We start from the raw sequence: 6,000 nt of genomic DNA on the forward strand, positions 1-6,000 counted from the left end.
TGAAGAGTAGCGGCCCTAGTACTGAGCCTTGAGGTACTCCATACTGCACTTGTGATCGATATGATACATCTTCATTCACTGCTACGAACTGATGGCGGTCATGTAAGTACGATTTAAACCATGCTAATGCACTTCCACTGATGCCAACAAAGTGTTCAAGTCTATGCAAAAGAATGTTGTGGTCAATTGTGTCAAACGCAGCACTAAGATCCAATAAAACTAATAGAGAGATACACCCACGATCAGATGATAAGAGCAGATCATTTGTAACTCTAAGGAGAGCAGTCTCAGTACTATGATACGGTCTAAATCCTGACTGGAAATCCTCACATATACCATTATTCTCTAAGAAGGAATATAATTGTGAGGATACCACCTTTTCTAGTATCTTGGACAGAAAAGGGAGATTCGAGATTGGTCTATAATTAACAAGTTCTCTGGGGTCAAGCTGTGGCTTTTTTATGAGAGGCTTAATTACAGCCAGTTTGAAGGTTTTGGGGACATATCCTAATGACAATGAGGAATTAATAATAGTCAGAAGAGGACCTATGACTTCTGGAAGCACCTCTTTTAAGAGCTTAGATGGTATAGGGTCTAACATACATGTTGTTGGTTTAGAACATCTAATATAAGGCAAATTCAAATGCTGCCATAAAGCAGGTATAAATAGACAATAGTGTCAATATTCAGCTCCATTCAGTTCAGGTCAACGTCTGTGTATATTCATCAGCTATCAAACAAATTAAATTCAGCAATCAGCAACTTAACTGTTGACTGTAGTGTAATTATTCAGATCAAATCAGTTCAATTCTACCAGAAAGACTCAGAGGACATGTGAATGTTACATGTTAATGTAACTATGCTTTATAAAGAATTAACAGATGGTAGCAAGCTACACGGATTCATGTCTAGTTGTATTGAAAAGTTCCCTTTCAGTGGGTAACGCTCTATGTTATGTCAGAAAGAGACTGACGAATGGGCTCTCGCATCGTGAGCTCTGCCCCGCAGAGCAGGTATATAAGGAGCAGCGCGAGCTACTCTCATTCAAGCTTTCGCTTCGGAGCCGAGCACATTGCTTTCTGCTTTCACTGGAGTGTTTACAAGTGAGTCAGCTGGTATTGGTGTGACAGCGTGATTCAGCGGTTCATCTGGGTTTCCTGACCATGACCATCTCGGCGTTAAGATCGAGACTTGATTATCTTAAAGGTATAGAGTCCCCTCTGCCACACCCTGTTCTAGCTCCTCTTTTCGTAAGAGAGCTACTTCAGCTGGTAGCCAGGGTGATCTGAGGGTTACCGTGTGGGCTTTCCCTACGAACCAGCCTCCTCAGGCCACCCCCCCTCAGAAACGCCGCAGCTGGTTGAGTTTCTGGATGAGGTCCTGGACCCTCTCAGGCTCCTGACATCTCATTCGAGGCTCAGGAGGAAGACCTTATGTCAATTGCCGCATCACAAGGCAGGCTTGAGTCCTTGGGAGATGAGGATTCGGCTGCATTGCCTCCCTCGGGAGTGCCAGCATTGCCAGAGTCCAATCCCGAGCTGACAGCCGTGCTTTCTCGGGCAGCTGAGGTGATGTCCACTTTGGTGGTCCAGGAGCGCCACCTATGACTACCCTGGCAGACAGCCTGGTCTTCCGGTAGAGAATTTGCCCAGCAGTTTTCTGCCGCCCAGAAGTAGTTTGAGGCCATCATGCCCCCTGCTGCTGCCCTCTGCCTTCTCATCGCCGAGGGTGCTCCCCTGAAGTCTCCACCACTCCCGCTCGGCCACAGCAGCTTTCCCGGGCAGCTGAGAGCATCGGGCTTGACTGGAATCCTCCACCCTGCACCGAGTGCTAGAGGCTGGATGATTGGTTCCTACGGGCTGCTCGTACTGATCGCCAGTACCCCCCGCTCATTCTTTCCAGAAGTGCACCAGGAAGTGACCAGTTCATGGAGGGCACCTTTAACTGTCCGAAACTGTTCTGGTGCTTCCTCCGCCTTCACTGCCCATGATGGCGGAGCGGCCAAGGGGTATTCCCCCAGTGGAGTGTTCTGTTGCGATGCAACTGTGTCCCCAGAGCACTTCCGCATGGTGTGGCGGTCTCAAGCTTCCCTCCAAGGCCTGTAAGTTCTCATCCACGCTGTGGCCAAGGCTTACCAAGCTGCTGGTCAGGCCGCTTCTGCCCTGAATGCCATGGCAACCTTTAAAAACTACTAGGCCAAGCTGTTCAAAGAGCTGCGCAGGGGCAATGCTGACCCAGGTGATGTTCACTTTGGTGGTCCAGGAGCGCCACCTATGACTACCCTGGCAGACAGCCTGGTCTTCCGGTAGAAAATTTGCCCAGCAGTTCTCTGCCCCCCAGAAGCAATCTGAGGCCATCGTGCCCTGGCAGCCTGCTGCTGCCCTCTGCCGCCGGTGCAGCCGCCTCAGCCTTCTCATCGCCGAGGGCGCACCTTGCCCGGCTAGGTCTTCAGGTCAACTCGGAAAAGAGCAAACTCTCCCTAGTGAAGAGGATCTCTTTTCTGGGTATGAAAATAGACTGAGTCACCATGTTCGCTTGGCTTACGAATGAGCACGTGGTCGCTGCTAAATTGCCTGAGACATTCGAGGGCAAGAGAGCGGTTCCACTGAAACTGTTTTAGAGGCTCCTGGGGCATATGGCATCCACGGCGGCAATCATACCACTTGGGTTACTCCATATGAAACCGCTTCAGCACTGGCTTTATGACCGAGTACTGAGATGGGCATGGCAACTGGGCATGCTCCGAGTGACTGTCACTCCGGCCTGCCTCCGAACCTTCACCCCGTGGTTGGACCCCTCGTTCTACAGGCTGGCGTGCCCCTAGAACCTGTGTCCAGATATGTTGTTGTGTCAAAAGATTCCTCTGCCATGGGCTAGGGTGCCATGTGCAATGGGCATGCTGCGTCAGGCTCCTGGAAAGGACCCAGACTGAATGGCCCAGTCACTGGCTCGGCTCCTCAGCGAAGACTTGAATGCGAGTTGCTTGAGCTGCTCCTTATATACCCGATCTGTGGAGCGGAGCTTGCGATGCAAATTTAGCAGACCAAGGTACTGGGCATACCATTGGCTCGTTTTGTAACCACTCGAAGGTGATTGGGCTCTCAGGCTAGATCCCATACCTCAGTGTCTTTCTAACGTAACGCCTCTGTTCCCTCCTTCAAGGAACCAGGATTACATACTTAACCGAGACGTTCTTTGACATTATGCCCTGTCCTTTTTCAAATCCTGGGGATGCAGATTGGCTGTTCCTGCCTGAGGATAACGGTAGGTGCGAAGCCTAACCCTGGCGGATGTACAGTGGTGGTGGTGGGGAGGATGGAGGAACATCAGCATTATCAATTATGAACATAAAAGATAAATTTCAGTTCGTATACATCAAGTGTCAAGCAGTGTTTGGCCAGAATGATGTGGCATTATAATTTTCCTGGTAGAACATTTGCTAAAACTTTCATTTCAATAACATTGTCGATGTCGAAAAAAACCCTAATTTGATTTAGCTATAAAGCAGCTCTACAGAAAAGCAATAGTTTTGTTCTCCTCTGATAGTGTCAGTGCCATCAGATAACAGTAATGGAGGAAAAAAAACAGGCTTAGCCAGGGGACCAGTTCTCCTCTGGCAAAGAGAGCAATCACAGTTTGATTTATGGGGCTGCATCGCATGTGATTGTGACAATGGCTGACCCCCTTTGCAGGAAGAATTTAAAATGTACTCATGTTCTGCATTACTCTTGCATAATTAACTTAATGTTGGACCATTGTTTAAAATTGGAACACATATAGTCAATCCTAAGTTATACTAAATACTAAATATTCAATTCAATTCAAGTTCATTTGTATAGCGCTTTTTACAATGCAAATCATTATAAAGCAACTTTACAGAAAATTACGTTTCTACAATATTTAGTGGTAGCTTATAAGTGGTGACTGTCAGTTTGTGTGCATATGACAGGATTTTCAGAAAAATGAATACCAGACATAGTCTGCTAGACGATGAACATTATTAACAGCAGTTATTATATGATGCAGTCACACTTGTAGCAATATTTGTTAGTTCTGTTTGTTGATTCAGGGTTGGCATCATCTGGGGTCTTCTGAAGGTCAGTATCATGTCTTCTCAGGTGTTCTGGATCCAGACTGGAGCTTGTGTAAATCCTAGTTACCACGGGACGTAAATCCCATGGCAAAACATAGAAACAAATAGAGACAACATTAGCATAGCTGCTGTTCCAACAAAGTAAAATTAATTAGTTTAACCCAAGGTAAAGAGTAAGAATATGCATTTGATATGATGCAACTGCAGTCAGAATTTAAGAGATACATTATTCGAATGCTTGGCGAAAGAGATGCGTTTTTAATATAGATTTAAACAGAGAGAGTGTCTGAATCCCGAACATTATCAGGAAGGCTATTCCAGAGTTTGGGAGCAAAATGTGAAAAACCTCTACCTCCTTTAGTGGACTTTTCTATCCTAGGAACTACCAAAATTCCAGCGTTTTGTGGAGCGTGATAGATTGTAACGTGGTATAAGACTAGTTAGGTACGCAGGAGCTAAACCATTTAGGGCCTAATAATTAAGTAATGATAATTTGTAACTGATACAGAAATTAATGAGTAGCCAGTGCAGAGACTGTAAAATTGGGGTAAGGACTACCTGTAGCTTGTTTATTGAAGATGTTGGACAACCACCTAGAAGTGCGTTACAATAGTCCAGTCTAGAGGTCATGAATGCATGAACTAGCTTTTCTGCATCAGAAACAGGTAACGTGTTTCGTAGCTTGGCAATGTTTCTAAGATGGAAGAATGCAGTTTTTGGTAACATGGGAAATATGATTTTCAAAAGACAAGTTGCTGTCTAAAAGAACACCTAGATTTTTGACTGAAGAAGAAGTAACAGTGCATCCGTCTAGTTGCAAATTGTAATCTACAAGATTCTGTACTAAATATAATTACACTTCTAAATATATTGATTGGTATTAAATGAACTGTTCTTATATATCAGCATATGATTGTAGCAAATGCTGTTTTTTTCCCCCCGAAAGGCTGAAAAAACTCCTTAAATAATTGCATAATTGATATAGTTATGCTAGTTATTTCTAATATAATGTTTGTTTTATTTTTCATAATTATATTTTTGTTCACATTTCAGTGCATAAAGAAAATATGGCACATTAAGCCATATTACAAATGTAATATGTCATTCTCAAGAGAAATGCACAGTGCACCACATCAGTTGTCCCAGCTGTAGACACATCTTTAAAAGGGTATTGCTGTTATTTTTAGGCAGCATTCAGGGAATTCACTGGAATCAAGGCTCTAGGGAGTTCTGAGGTCCTTTTAGACTTGGAGGATGCCAGCTGAGGCATTTTTATTGACAGAACTTTATCATTGTCATTAGCCAACAAACAGTCATAATTTAATTTCAGTTAAAATTAAAATGATACAATTCTACTGGCACTTATTACTGATTTCCCCTGAGCTTGTTGTTAGGCTACAATTTAAGAACATCTTTACTGTTTATTTCAGATTGGCTGATTCTCAACATGCACAGCATTAAAATCTCTGGTAACACTTTCTATGAAGCCCCTATTTATAATACATTATAAAGGTATTCTTAAGGCATTATAGTGAATGCATAATGCATTATAAAAACCTTATAATATATTATAACAAATAATCATAACAACAATTATAATAAAATATAATTCTTACATATTTGTGGTTATAACTTTTAAGATTATGATTATTTATAACACACAGTGAGCACCATATAAAACCTACTTTTAAATGTATAATGGAATATATATATATATATATATATATATTGACTTTGTTTATTTAAGATTTGCACAGTATCACATGTGTGGAGTGTTATTCGAGTGTTCACTGTGAGCTAGTTAATAATTTCAACTGAAAAAAAAATGCAATGTATATGTTTTAGGTTACATTTTATTTTGATGGTCCCCTTAGTCTATTAACTATAAGCAACTTTGCAACTACATG

Source organism: Carassius auratus, chromosome 6, assembly GCF_003368295.1.
Source record: "Carassius auratus strain Wakin chromosome 6, ASM336829v1, whole genome shotgun sequence".
NCBI lineage: Eukaryota > Metazoa > Chordata > Actinopteri > Cypriniformes > Cyprinidae > Carassius > Carassius auratus.